Genomic DNA, 16,530 nt, shown 5'->3' with positions numbered 1-16,530 from the left:
GCATAGATAATTTTTTGGTGTAGCCATACGCGAAGATGATATTGAATTACCTCATGCTTATCTAGATTTTAATGCTATGGTTCACCACTAGTTTGTCGAGAGGAATGAATCACCTCTCCAGTATCGACTAATCTTTGGCAGACGCCATGCTGTCCATATTACTCTCCCTACTCCTGCCTTATTTGATCATCAGGCAAAAGGAAGATATACTATTACCAGAGAGGAGGTAGATGAGTACGAGAGGAGAGCGGAGGCCGCTCGTCGCCACACTTCAGCTTAGCAGGCGATAGCCGCTGCATCTTAGTACGACCCCAACTATTATTATGGAAATCCACCAGGCCAGCCATGGCCTTAGACCAACTTAGGCCAAAAGCCTAAGCTTGGGGGAGTATGTATTTCCCACCGACATTACATTTATGTTCACACACTCATTCTAGATGTTGGTGCTCATACTTTTTGATTGTATCATCCATGCTAGTTTATTTTCCTTTTTATGATTTCTTCTTGTGTGTTTAATAAGCCTTAAGAAAAACCAAAAAATTAGTTGTAGCTTTTAATTAGTTTACTTTCCATGCTTGTAGTAGTAATTAAAAAAAGAAAACCCAAAAATATTTCATGTTCTTCTTTTACTTGTTGGGAGCTCTCCCGTGTAAATAGTTTTATTTCTTTTTCTTTTCTTTGGGGATCGATAGGAGAAGACCATAATTAAATTGTTGAAGTGGATCTTGTATGCATTATTGTTGATCTGACAAAAGAGCCCATATTGCCTTGTCTTCTCCTGTTTATTGAATGCTTGCAGATTCCATCTTAGTCCAATGCACGCGCACTATTATTATTATTCACATCATTCGGTCGTGCAAGTGAAAGGTAATTATGATGATATATGATGGACTGACTGAGATGAGAAAAGCTGGTATGAACTCGACCTCTTTTGTTTTTGTAAATATGATTAGTTCATAGTTCCTAATTCAGCCTATTATAAATAAACATGTTTGCAATGACAACTAGAGATCATAGTTTCTTGTGCCATGCTTGATTAGCTAGGAGCTTATAATGGTTTACCTTGCATGCCAACATGCTATTAAAATGGTTGTGATGTGGTATGATAGGGTGGTATCCTCCTCTGAATGATTTAAGTGACTTGACTTGGCGCATGTTCACGCATGTAGTTGAAAAAAAATCAACATAGCCTTCACGATATTTATGTTCATGGTGGATTATATCCTACTCATGCTTGCATTTGGTGTTGATTAATTTTAATGCATGTTCATGAATGTTGTCGCTCTCTAGCTGGTCGCTTCCCAGTCTTTTGCTAGCCTTCACCTGTACTAAGCGGGAATACTGCTTGTGCATCCAAACTCCATAAACCCCGAAGTTATTCCATAAGAGTCCACCATACCTACCTATATACAGTATCTACCTGCCGTTCTAAGTAAATTTGTATGTGCCAAACTCTAAACCTTCAAATAAATATCTTGTTTTGCATGCTCGAATAGCTCATGTATCAACTAGGGCTGTCTGTATCTTCCATGTTAGGCGGGTTATTTTCAAGAGGAGTGGACTCCGCTCCTTACTCACGAGATAAATGGCTGGTCACCAGGATGCCCAGTCCCATGCTTTATGCAAACTAAATCAAAATAATTGCAAACAAAACTCCCCCTGGGCTCTTGTTAGTTGGAGGCACTCGTTGTTTTGAGCAAGCCATGGATTGATGCTTGTTGGTGGAAGGGGGAGTATAAACTTTACCATTCTGTTTGGGAACCGCCTATAATGTGTGTAGCAGGGAAGATATCACCATCTCTTGGTTGTTATGTTGACAATGAAAGTATATCGCTCAAAATATTATTCACCTCTATTTCAAAACCGAGCTCTAGTACCGCTACAAATCCATGCTTCCCTCAGTGAAGGGCCTATCTATGTACTTTTATGCTGAGTCATCATCCTCTTATTAAAAAGCACCAGTTGGAGAGCACTGCTGTCATTTGCATTCATTATTGTTAGTTTACATTCAGTATGACTTGACTGGATCTCTTTTACCATGAATTACAATGTCTAGTCAGTCCTTGGTCTTTAAAGGTGCTCTGCATTTATGTTTTGCGATCTCAGAAAGGGCTAGCGAGATACCATCTTGTTATATCATATTATGATTGTTTTGAGAAAGTGTTGTCATCTGAGATTTATTATTATTGCTTGCTAGTTGATTATGCTATTGATATGAGTAAACTTGAGATCTAAGCGTTATTGAGAGTGTGGTTAGTTATAATCTTTGCTGAAAACTTGAATGCTGGCTTTACATATTTACAATAAGAAGAGCAAACAGAGTTTGTAAAATTTTTTCTTTATCACTTTCAGTTTGTCAACTGAATTGCTTGAGGACAAGCAAAGGTTTAAGCTTGGGGGAGTTGATACATCTCTGTCGTATCTACTTTTCCAAACACTTTTGCCCTTGTTTTGGACTCTAACTTGCATGATTTGAATGGAACTAACCCGGACTGACGCTGTTTTCAGCAGAATTACCATGGTGTTATTTATGTGCAGAAACAAACGTTCTCAGAATGACCTAAAACTTCACGGAGCAACTTTTTGGAAAATATAAAAATACCTACAAAAGATGAAGGCCAGGGGGCCCACCACCTATCCACGAGGGTGGGGGCGCGCCCCCTACCTCGTGGGCCCCCTGATGCCTCTCTGTCTCCAACTCCAACTCCATATATTGTGTTTTGGGAGAAAAAAATCAAGAAGAAGAAATCATCACGTTTTACGATACGGAGCCACCGCCAAGCCCTAAAACCTCTCGGGAGGGCTGATCTGGAGTCCGTTCGGGGCTCCGGAGAGGGGAATCCATCGCCATCATCATCATCAACCATCCTCCATAACCAATTTCATGATGCTCACCGCCGTGCGTGAGTAATTCCATCATAGGCTTGCTGGACGGTGATGAGTTGGATGGAATCTATCATGTAATCGAGTTAGTTTTGTTAGGGTTTGATCCCTAGTATCCACTATGTTCTGAGATTGATGTTGCTATGACTTTGCTATGCTTAATGCTTGTCAGTAGGGCCCGAGTGCCATGATTTCAGATCTGAACCTATTATGTTTTCATCAATATATGAGTGTTCTTGATCCTATCTTATAAGTCTATAGTCACCTATAATGTGTTATGATCCGTTAACCCCGAAGTGACAATAATCAGGATACTTACCGGTGATGACCGTAGTTTGAGGAGTTCATGTATTCACTATGTGTTAATGCTTTCTTCCGGCACTCTATTAAAAGGAGACCTTAATATCCCTTAGTTTTTGTAAGGACCCCACTGCCACGGGAGGGTAGGACAAAAGATGTCATGAAAGTTCTTTTCCATAAGCACGTTTGACTATGTTCGGAATACATGCCTACATTATATCAACGAACTGGAGCTAGTTCGGTGTCACCCTAGGTTATGACTGTTACATGATGAACCACATCCGGCATAATTCTCCATCACCGATCCATTGCCTACGAGCTTTCCATATATTGTTCTTCGCTTATTTACTTTCACGTTGCTATTGCTATCATCACTACAAAATACCAAAAACATTACTTTTACTATTGTTACCTTTTGCTACCGTTACCACTACTATCATATTACTTTGCTACTAAATACTTTGCTGTGGATACTAAGTTTCCTGGTGTGGTCGAATTGACAACTCAGCTGCTAATACTTGAGAATATTCTTTGGCTCCCCTTGTGTCGAATCAATAAATTTCGGTTGAATACTCTACCCTCAAAAACTGTTGTGATCCCCTATATTTGTGGGTTATCATACAACCATGTATGAGCACAAGTTAACATGCTTTCAAAAAATGTTGGAAATTTAAAAAGTAGAAGTTCAACCATGTACACCAAGGTACTAATCAAACATGTATACCACCAAGTTAAGCTAATCTCTTCATGTATATATCCAGAAGTCCAACTATCTACACAAAGGCAGTAATACCATAAAATCAAAGCAGATCGGCTAATTTATTCGTCTATATGGAGCAGAAGGTCAGCTATGTACGCCAAGGCAGTGCTAAAAACACAAAAACTACAACAATAGCGACAAATGCTCTAAAAACGGTAAACATGAGACATTCACACCTGATTAGCCGCAACATCATCATCGTCGTCGTCCTCGTCATCAGCATTGAAATCAGCATCATCCTTGTCCTCTGGATTAACACGAGAATGCTTCTTCTGGCCCTTGTTGACCTTTGTAGGTGCAACCTTGCGATTGACGCTGCATTTCTTCCCATTACCAGATGCACTAGCACCAAGTGGAGAAGGTGTAGGCGCGGCAGTGGCAAGCACACGAGGACTACGGTGTCGTACCACCGAGGCCCAGCCCTTCATCTTCAGCAAGTGTTGCAGGCCTTGAAACGTGCGGGCTCCTCCGAGGAGTAACTCCACCAACTACATGCTTCCTCGCAATGGTCTTCCTGATTTTCTTCTTAACAGGGACAATCGTGCCATCACTGCCACATGGCATGTCTTCCCCAACCGTGAGCTGAACCGCATGAACAGATCTAGGAACATCAAAACCTTTCTCAAGGCGGGACTCCCTCTTCTTGTCAAAATCTTCTTGCTTCTTCCTCTTACATTGGTCCTCCACAAGAAGCTGAAGAGGCACATCCTCAGGTTGCGTGACAGGTTCAGTGCAATCAACAGACTGCGACTTCGTCTCTGACATCTGAAGAGGGCACAAAGGATCCGGAACAGAATCGCAACCTTTGACTGATGGAGCCCCCTCGTCAGCAGCAGCAGGGGTTTCAGATAAACCCAAATCCAATAAAACATCGTTGATGGTGTTCACAGCTTCCTCCTCTGTGGACACATCTGCAAAGAACACAAAAAATCAAAGCAAAAAATTAAAAAGTTAGGAAGAAAAACAAAAACAACTGACATGAACAAGCAAAAAAAACATGGCTCAAGAATTTAAAATGAAAAAGAAAGAGGTTTCACATACTAGGTGAAGCAAGAGCTGCAGAAGCAAGATCCTCGAGCCTTGAAAAATTCTCAAGGCTCGAAGCAACCTCAGCAATCACAGTCAAAGGGATTATGGGTGATTTAGCTGCATCAAATATTGGAGCATGAGTATTAACTTCTGAAGCTCCATCTTGATCGCAGGCATTTTTTCAGAACTATTCAACTCATCACCAACTACAAAAAATGCAAGTAAAAAGGCAGCTGAGTTCTAATACGCAATCCTACACCAATGGGACTTCTACTTTTACAACAATGTCCAATACCCAGAAGTTCAACAATACCTAACAAAGCAGTAAACACAACGAGCAAACTAAAATTTACATACTAAATATAAAAATAATCTACACCAAAGGGGCTACTACATATAACATAAATGTCCAGAAGTTCAATAATATATAACAAAGCAGTAAAACAAAATGTGCATAACAGAAGTTTAACCAATTTTCATAATAAACAAACAATAATTAAAACCAGAAGTTCAACTATGTGAACCAAGCAAGTATCACATAAAAAAGATGTAGCATGACCACAAATAGTATTTCATAGGCAAATTTAAATATCAATACCATGAAAATGATAACAAAAAAAACAAAGATATACACTATAAATATGAAACATTTGGGAAGTCCAACAACACTTGGTGACATAGCTCACCAGCAATTCATCAAATAAAAATTAAGCAACACTTCACTAACTAAAACTAAGGGTAAAATGCATACACATGACCATTGTTAGAAGTTCACACTTTTAAGAAAGGGCAGTCCAACAAGACAACTAAGTGAAGATATGGGCAGCCATATATAAGAAAAATTGCTATTTAAAATACAAGATCCAACCACAATAAAATACTTGGAGAAGGTTTTGAAGCCATGACAACACAACACCTTGTTGAATGGATCTCAAAACCCTAGAACAACCTACTAAAAACAGGGGATAGATTGCATATAGTTAGCAGGTAGAAAAATCATACAACAAATACAAAAAACAACTAAATGAAATCCTAGAATGAAACAACTAGAACATATCAACAAGTATGAAAACATGAACAGTAGCACATATAGGAAAGCACAAACAAAAAAAGAATCCAGAAACTAACTAGCATGCGACTGACACAATCTAGACTTCGAAATCAACAATACTAAGACAATTAGATACATCAGATTCAGAACACCATCACACCACACCCTCTCTTACATGCATCTGAATGCTGAAATCACCAAAGGGGAAACGAAATCAACTCAACTCTGAAGGGAGAAATAGCACACACAAGCATCTCATAGAAAAATCTGACCATGGGGGAGTGGAATCCACCCACCACACGCACAAGAACCCTACCCAATCTCCCACCAAACCATCAGAAGAAGGGGATAGGACGCGGACGCGGGAGCACACAGGAGGTGGACTCTGCAGATCTGGCGAAATTACAAGCAAGCATTAGGGGGGCAGCATTTGTACCTCTCGAAACAACCCCCGCACACACGAATCCGCGGCGGTTCTTCCACTCCCCACGACGCCATGCGCACCTTGCAACCGCGCAGGCAGTTGCCACCCTCGCTTCAGAGCAGAAGAGAGCGGGCTGGGCGAGGGAGAGCGGGGCGTGGGGGAGAAATAGGAGCGGGGGCGTGTGTCGGTTACTCCAGCACGAGGGCAGGGGACAGGGTGGAGAAATCGGGGGGAGTTGGAGGCGACGAAGGTAGTGAAGCGACGGAGAGGGAGGAGAGAGCGAGCGACAGGGGGAGAGGGGTTTTCTAACACGTGGTTGCGAGCGAGATGCTCAGTTAATGCCTCTCTATCGTGGGAATTGCAGAGCAGGTGAATTTACAGTTTTACCCCCCAACAACTAAAATAGTAAATACATGTATAGATAAATGAATGCACCATTTGAATGCATCTATTATAAATCAGATAAGATCACACAACAGCACTACTGATATCCTTAGAAACCAAAAATTGATGGCAAATACACTACCAAGGGAAGAAAAATACATACACAAAATATGCACCTAAAAAAACAAGAGAAAGAAGTTCAAAAAATAAAGAACAAAAGTTCAAGTAGTCTAATAAAAGAAGTAAAGGCATATGAATAAATAAACCATAAGAAACAAAAAGAAGAAGTTCAAGTACAAAAACAGATGAAGTTCATATCTAACTAAAACACGCACCCTAAACCCTAAAAACCCTAAGATAGATAGTGGGGTCACGGATGTGACGGACTCACATCCGCATGCGACGACGCGGCACGCCGCGTCGTCGCCTGCCCCAGCTCGTTCCTGTCTCGGCCTCGCAGGGGGAGGGTTGGGGGGTCCCTCCCCCTCCCCCCTGCTCGGCCTCGCGCTACCGCATTTGTCAATACGCGCAATGCCGATTTCAATGTCTACAAATATTTAAATCCAAAAATAACAAACAAAATTATAAATAAGAAGTTCAAGTAGTGAAGATATAGAAGTTCAACATTTTGTAAAACGTCAAATTAACATGTTAAAAGCAATTGTCACACAGAAGTTCAGGATAGTTATTCAGTGAAGACCAACAACTATTATAAGTACAAAAACATACTAGAAAAAAAATAAAAAAATACGCATATCCGTCGGCCAATTCCATGGTTGTTCATGGGACTAAAGTGAAAAAAAATCCAACCCAATGCAAACAATGAAAAGTAACATAAAAGAGAAAGAAATACAAAGGACTTGCTGCATTACTTTGCAAAGAATGAAAAGAAGAAGTTCACGTATGAACAACATAGAAGTCCAGATTCTACAACGACCCTTACATGATCTGGAAAAAGTGCATGCATACTTGGGCAAAAATCTTGTAAGTTTCACGTTAAACACATACTGAAGTTCTACCACTGTTCAAAGTATGCAATCATGTTACAAAAAAATAAATAAGGTATGCATTTATATTTGGGAATAATCCCATAGTTTCCCACGGAACAAACTCAAACCCAAATTAGAAAATTGAAAATTACAAAAAAAAACAAAAGGAAAAAAAGAAAAAATAGAGCGTGATGCTACACCGCCTTGCAATGTGGAAACCAGAAAGTTCAATCCCTAGTACCATAGAAGTCCTACTAATACCAAAGAATGTGGATGATCCAAAAATAATCCCGAAGATAGAATAAATATAAAAATGATGATTTGTGTGTCTATGGACCAGCATACACAAATTATGAGTACTCTAAAAACAAAAAAAACATACACAAATTTTTTATAACAACATCAACCGAACAGATCATATTGCAACATCACCTAAAAACATGCATAAAAACGACGGAAGTTCTAGCACAAAAGGTGTAGAAGTCCAACTCGTAAGACAGACAGTAGAATCATTGGAAAAATACACGCTATCAATTTTTTTTAGATTTAATCAATTGGGTGACTACACCTTCTCAGTCCGCGACCTCGAACGATATCCTACTACGCCCAAACATCAAAACGATAAAGCCACCAAGCTGTCTCATCGAAGAACCGGAACCAACACGGGCGGACACGAGATCCAATCGCCTGATTTCACGGGTGTATTCGCCTGCCCGATAAAATTAACAACGCATGAACGGTCCAATCTCCCTACTGCAATCAATTTTGCCATCTATATTCAAATAAAAACAACAAATACACAGAAGCCGTGAAACCGCTCCCGCGGATGAAGAACACAGAACCCGAAATCAAATCCGTTGAAATTAACAACAAATTGTCCACGAAACTCATACCTACACCAAATTCCCATCATGTTAGAGGTTCTAGAACATCCAGTGAACGCATTAAACTTGTAAACAGACACAAGTTCATCCGCCCGAGAGTGAATCCACCAAAATGCAAAATTACGAATAAAAACAAGCATTTAGATGCAGGTATGGGTATCTGGATTATAGTCACATCCCAGACAACACTACCGACTAGAATAATTCGCGAGGGAAGCCACGGTTGCGAAGATAGCCTGAAGTTCGGGTTCGTACACAGGGAAGTTCAGGCGCGTTACTCGGGAAGTTCACGTTGTGATCAGAATATTATTCTCATCATGTGATCAGAATAGTGTTTATGTATATCACCATAGTTCTTGCCAATGGATAAAGTGTAAAAAGGAAAGGTGAAGATCACTATGACTCTTGTATAAGGTATAAGACAAAAATAAAAGATTGGCCCTTCGCAGAGGGAAGCAGAGGTTTTCATGTGCTTTTATGGTTGGATGCACAAAATCTTAATGCAAAAGAACATCACTTTATATTGCCACTTGTGATAGGGACCTTTATTATGCAGTCCGTCGCTTTTATTTCTTCCATATCACAAGCTCGTATAAAGATTATTTTCTCCACACTAATAGAACATATATATTTAAAGATCAAATTTTATTGCTTGCAACAATGACAACTTACTTGAAGGATCTTATTCAATCCATAGGTAGATATGGTGGACTCTCGTGGCAAAAACAGGGTTTAAGGATATTTGGAAGCACAAGTAGTATCTCTACTTGGTTTAAAGAATTTGGCTAGCATGAGGGGGAAAGGAAAGCTCATCATGTTGGATGATTCATGACCATATAATTTATTTCGGATATAAGAAAACACAACCCATTATGTTGTATTCATTGTCCAACATCAACTTTTTAGCATGTGATATTTGAAGGAGTGCTCAAAATCATAAAAGATGTCCAAGATAGTATATTTATATGTGAAAACCTCTATTTCTTTATTGCTTCCTATTAATTGCAACGATGACCAAAATTGTGTTTGTCAACTCTCAACAACTTTTATTCATCATACTCTTTATATGTGAAGTCATTACTCTCCATAAGATCAATATGATCTCTTTATTTCTTTTTATTCTTTATTTTTTTCTTTTATTCCCTCAAGATCATAGAAAGATAACCAAGCCCTCGACTCAAGACTAATCTTTATTATATATAGCTCACGGACTCCAATTACATAGATAAGGATCAACACAAAAACTCAAAGCTAGATCATACTAAACTTTATTTTACTAGATGAGGATATAACCAAAAGGATCGAACTAAGAAAAATGGTAAAGATAGAAGTGTGATGGTGATACGATACCGGGGCACCTACCCCAAGCTTAGCATTTGCCAAGGGGGGTGCCCATACCCATGTATTTATACCTCTCTCTTCGGAGGTGGTGATGTGATATTCTTGGCGGTAATGCCCCTTAGGATATGATTCTCTTCCTCGAGCTTATTGACTTGCTGCTTCAGATCCATTATTTCCCTATGGAGCTTACCCGTGACGGCTAAAGCTCCTTTCGCCCACGGATGCTACATAGCTGCGGGAGAACAAGTAACACTCTTTTTCATATTTTCATAAGAAAGCAATCTAGCATTGGGAGGGATGACCGAGTTTGGAATTGTTGAGCTCTGAAGTTCCTCCACCGTAAACCCGGCTTGGAGACGAGAGGTAACTTGTTTATCCTCCTCCATGGCATCTATCTTTTCTATGTCGGCCTCCATATCTTCCTCCATTGATGGCTCAAAGTGGTCAGCATCACTGTTAGCTCCTGGCCCCGGTGTCCGATGAGACACCTGACTCTCCCCGACTGAATCTTGAGAAGACATCTTGCTCTAAATCTACTGCAGAAACATCTTGAAACAAAAATAGAGGGCTTCGTCGCGGTACGGTGGTTAAAACCTTTGGGAGATTATATAAGGAATTTTTACCGACCAAAAGAAATATCGTGCGAGAAAACGGAGTCCGGAGGGCACACGAGGAGCCCACGAGGCAGGGGGCGCGCCCAGGGGGTAGGGCGCGCCCTCCACCCTTGTGGATGCCTCGTGTCCCTTTCAGACTACTTCTTATTTTCCTGCTTTTTAAAATATTCCAAAATGGAGAAAAACTGCTATTAGAACTGTTTTGGAGTCGGTTTACTTACCGTACCACATACCTATTCCTTTTCGGAGTCTGAAACGTTCTGGAAAGTGTCCCTTATGTACTCCTTCGTGGTTACGGTGTCAATAACATTGGTTTCAACATTTATGGGATTTCCTGAGGTATAATGTTTGATTCTTTGACCGTTCACCACCTTCGGATTTGTGCGTTCGAAGTTGTTGATTTTTATGGCACTAGAATGATAGACCTCCTCGATAACATAAGGACCTTCCCATTTAGAGAGGATTTTTCCTGCAAAAAAATCTTAAACGAGAGTTGTATAACAAAACATAACCACCTACATAAAACTCATGCTTTTGTATCCTTTTGTCATGCCATCTTTTAACTTTTTCTTTAAACAGTTTGGCATTCTCATAGGCATGGTTTCTCCACTCATCAAGTGAGCTAATGTCAAATAGTCTCTTCTCACCGGCAAGTTTGAAATCATAATTGAGCTCTTTAATGGACCAATAATCCTTATGTTCTAGTTCGAGAGGTAAGTGACATGCTTTTCCATAAACCATTTTATACGGAGACATACCCATAGGATTTTTATATGCAGTTCTATAGGCCCATAATGCATCATCAAGTTTCTTGGACCAATTCTTTCTAGATCTATTAATAGTCTTTTGCAAAATTAATTTAATCTCTCTATTACTCAGTTCTGCTTGACCACTAGACTGTGGGTGGTATGGAGATGAAATTCTATGATTAACATCATACTTAGCAAGCAATTTACGAAAAGCATGATGAATAAAATGTGAACCACCATCAGTCATTAAGTATCTAGAGACTCCAAAGCTCGGAAAAATAACTTCTTTAAGCATCTTAATAGAGGTGTTACGATCAGCACTACTAGTTGGAATAGCTTCTACCCACTTAGTAACGTAATCAACAACAACAAAAATATGTGTATACCCATTAGAGGAAGGAAACGGTCCCGTATAATCAAAGCCCCACACATCAAATGGTTCAATAACAAGTAAATAGTTCATAGGCACTTCTTGACGTCTACTAATATTACCAATTCTTTGACATTCATCACAAGACAAGAGAAACTTATGGGCATCTTTTAAAAGAGTAGGCCAATAAAAACCGGATTGCAATACCTTATGTGCAGTTCTATCTCCAGCGTGGTGTCCTCCACAAGCCTCAGAGTGGCACTTGCATAGGATCTGTTCCTGTTCATGCTCAGGTACACAATGTCTAATAACACCATCTACTCCTTCTTTATAAAGGTGTGGGTCATCCTAGAAGTAATGTCTTAAATCATAGAAAACCTTTTTCTTTTGCTGGTATGTGAAACTAGGTGGTATAAATTTAGCAACAATGTAATTAGCATAATCAGCATACCATGGAGCAGTACGAGAAGCATTTATGATAGCTAATTGTTCATCAGGAAAGCTATCATGAATAGGTAGTGGGTCATCAAGAACATTCTCTAACCTAGATAAGTTGTCTGCAATGGGGTTCTCAGCTCCCTTTCTATCAATAATATGCAAATCAAATTCTTGTAGCAAGAGAACCCATCTAATAAGTCTAGGTTTAGCATCTTTCTTTTCCATAAGATATTTAATAGAGCAACATGACCAGTGTGAACAGTTACTTTAGAATCAACAATATAAGGTCTGAACTTATCACAAGCAAATACAACTGCTAAAAATTCTTTTTCAGTAGTAGCATAATTTCTCTGGGCACTGTCTAGAGTTTTACTATTATTGGATAACATTTAATTTCTTATCAACTCTTTGTCCTAGAACAACACCTACAACATAATCACTAACATCACACATAATTTCAAAGGGTAAATTCTAATCAGGTGGTTGAACAATGGGTACAGAAATCAAGGCTTTCTTAAGTATTTCAAATGCTTCGACACAATCATCATCAAAGACAAAATGAACATCTTTTTGTAAGAGATTAGTCAAAGGCCTAGAAATTTTTGAGAAGTCTTTAATGAACCTCCCATAAAAACCGGCATGACCAAGGAAACTTCTTGTACCTTTAATGTCCTTAGGACACGACATCTTTTTAGTAGCATCAACTTTAGCTTTATCAACTTCAATACCTCTTTCAAGACAAGATTAGTTTCTTCACATCTCTGCAAAACTCGATCAAGGTTGCTTAAGAAATTATCAAAAGAAGTTCCATACACGGAGAAATTATCCATGAAAACCTCAACAATCTTTTCACAAAGGTCAGAGAATATAGCAGTCATACATCTTTGAAAGGTAGCAGGTGCATTACTGTCAGTGTTCTGGGAACGGGGGTCCCCAGACTTGCCTGCCTGCGGCCTGCGGCATGGCTCGAGGAGGGGCCCAGCACGGCCCATCTTCATCAACACAGAACCAAGACCCTCGCGAGGGATCAAGCCTCGCGGGGCGGACGACACAAAGCTTCCTCAGGCACGGCCTCATCAGGCTGGCTAGAAAGGAGGCGGAGAGATCAAGGCGGGGCACCTCACGACGTGCCCGTGACACAAGCCATGACGACCAAGGGTGCCTGTCGGTGTACTAGAATAGGGGTACCCTAGTACCCCGAACTTTTGCACAGGCAGTTGCAGCACCCCGCGGCAAAGGCTTGCCGGGCGAACGCCAAGATCGCCCAAGGTTCCCTTGGAGCCATCCAAGAACAAAGTATTTAAGCTAAGGAGACAAGGCCCCGGCAAGAGGAGCTTGCCGGGAAGGCCAACCAAGGCGCTCCAAGGAACTTGCCGCGACGCACCACGCGCTCCGGCAAGCCAACAAGGCCCCGGGAAGAGGAGCTTGCCGGGAAGACTAAACAAGGTACCCCGAGGCCCGGTGAGCGACGAGCTTCTAGACCCGACAAGATAACAACAGCGGCAAGGCGCTTGCCGCGGCAGGCGGCCACTCTACGCCCACGCTCCAGCGCATCCACCAACGTGTCGCTCTGGGGGCTTCTCCGGGCGCGCGTGGCGGGAGGCTGTGCAGCCAGCAGTGCGCAGTGGCATGTGAAGCTGACAAGATCGCCATCGTGGCGAACAGTGGCGCCCCTAACGGTCCTTTTCTGTACTGTTCGGGCGACTCAGACGGGCATTTAATGCCCTTGTCCCCTGCCGTCAGGGTTAGGTAGGGTGCACTGTACAAGCAACTGTATCAACTACCTCGCTTTTTATGTTTTTACCCTCCTCTGTGTTGCCACCTATCGGTGACCCCTTTAGCGTATAAAAGGAGGCCCATGCGCAACGTAGAGGGGGTTCGGACAGTTTGCTTCGATTCATTCGTAGCCCAGAAAACATCATGCTCACTCTCTTGAGAGCAAGGATACCAGATAATACAACCAGACAAGCAGCAGTAGGAGTGTTATCTCTCCGGAGAGCTCCGAAGCTGGGTAAACTGCTCGTGTGCCTCGCCTCGATCTGCTCTTCATGCGATCTCCGCCCCCCGCCGAACCGAAAGGGGCCCGGTCCGCCGGCCCCATAGGTGTTCGTGGATCAGTTTCCCCCGACATCTTTGGCGCGCCAGGTAGGGGGTGTCGAGATTGTGTGAACCTGATCCGGCATTCACATGAGCTAGATCTTTATTCCCTTCATCAACATGCCACCGAAGAAGAAGACTTCGGCGGCAGCCGCTCTGTCCACGTCACTTCCACCACCGTTGGAGCAAACGGGTGGTGGAATGGATGCCGGCGGAAGAAAGGACGTCGACGAGGAAGCTCATGATGCCGCCAGGTCCAAGAACAAGGCTGCACAAACCTCGGCGACTGTGCATGTTCCACGCCACTCTCAGGAGGCGCAAGATCAACAGCGTCATGGCACTAGCAGTGCCATTCGCATGATAGGCCAAGACCAAGCTGGTGGATCTCGGGGCGCTCAAGACCAGCATGCACGCCAGCGTGCTGGCACGAGCGGGGCACGGTCGCCTGGACGGGATACTGCTCCTTCTAACATAGTTAGGAGTTCGAGCACGTCCCGCTCCTCGCGCCATCCGCCACTGCTACCCACCACTCCAGCAGAAGCTTTGGCACGAGCTCAACTTCTCCTAGATTACCCTCCGACGTCGGACAAGATCAACGAATGGAGGGCCACCATTTAGAGTCTCATCGGCTACGCCAACGGCGACACTCCACAGCGGCCGAGCGCGTCGCCGCCGCGGCAGGGTTGCCGGACGCGAGCCGGTGGCGACGAAACGGGCGGAGGTGCAACTACCATGCAATCACCGCCCCGAAGGCCAAGATCGCCGACTCGTCGGATCCACCTCGACAGCGACTCCACTGTGTCATCGGGTCCACGAGCTCATCGCGATCAGCGCCAAGTTCTTCATGATCGACAACAAGAAGACGCTCGAACCCGCATCGAGCGCCAAAGAGAAGCGCGGCGTCAATCCGACAAGCGCGCTGGGCCCTCTGTTGACATGCATGCGCCAGGGGAACCAGGCGATCTGCCGTACGCGGTAGGTTGTCCTGCGTTCACTCGTGAGCTGCGGCAAGTCCAGTGGCCCAGCACAAAGAACTTCAAGCCAGACGTACCGGAGAAGTACGATGGCAAGACACATCCGTCGGAGTTCCTCAGCATCTACACCATTTCGGTACAGGCTGCTGGGGGACGAGATGACAAGATCCTTGCCAACTACTTCCCGCTGGTGCTCAAGCCCAACGTCAGATCCTGGCTCATGCACTTGCCAGAAAACTCCATATCCTCTTGGGCTGGTCTGTGCCATCAGTTTGTCGGCGCCTTTACAGGCGGACACAAGCCTCATGGCCAGGAGAGTGATCTTCATCTGCTCGCCCAGAAGGAAGGAGAGCCCCTGCGCAAGTACATCAGAGATTCAGTAGTGTGCAGCACAACATCCCAGACATCCACCCTGCCGCGGTGATGAGCGCGTTCCATCAGAACGTGCGAAACCGCAGGATGCGGGATGAAATGGCGATGTGCAAGATCAGGAACGTCAGTGAGTTATATGCACTGGCCGACAAGTGTGCACATGCTGAGGAAGGGAGGAGACTCCCCGGAGAAGATATAGGAGCAGGAGGATCTGACAGCGAAGATGCTGCCCCGACAAAGAAAAGCCGGCGGCGGAACAACAGGAGGAGGAAAGGCAAAGAGGTGCTAGTTGTTGAGCAGTCCGGCAACGGTGGTGGCGCCAAGGAAGCCAAAGCTGGTGACCCCGGCAAGGAGGTTGCCGCAGAGGTGGCGGTCACCGACAAGCAGGACGGCACCAACAAGCAGTATTGCAAGATCCACGGCACCAAGGGCCATGATCTCCAGAACTGTAAGAAAGTTGAGCAGCTTGTTGAGCAACAGAAAGCTGAATACGAGCGGCGCGACAAGGAGAAGGCCCAGGAAGGTGCTGGGGGATCCGGCAAGAAACGTCCCGGCCGAGGAGGACGCCGCGGTAAGGCCAAGCAGCGGCAAGGAGACAGACCTCCTCGTGGCCGCGACAAGGATGAAGATGACAACGACGATGAAGATATGGATGATGAGGAGACTGATGAGCAGGAGTTCCATAAAGCCACAGAGGTCCTGTGCGTTGACGGTGGTGCTTCTCTGCATGCCTCGCACCGCCAGCTCAAGCAGTGGGTGCGGGAAGTTAATGCAGCAGAACCACCCGTCGAGTCACGCAAGCCTCTGAAATGGTCCGGCACGCCTATCATCTTTGATATTGAGGACCACCCGGATCGCATAACTGCGGTCG

Source organism: Triticum aestivum, chromosome 6A, assembly GCF_018294505.1.
Source record: "Triticum aestivum cultivar Chinese Spring chromosome 6A, IWGSC CS RefSeq v2.1, whole genome shotgun sequence".
Classification (NCBI taxonomy): Eukaryota; Viridiplantae; Streptophyta; class Magnoliopsida; order Poales; family Poaceae; genus Triticum; species Triticum aestivum.
The sequence above is the reverse complement of the archived record's forward strand: the minus strand, read 5'-3'. Positions refer to the sequence as shown.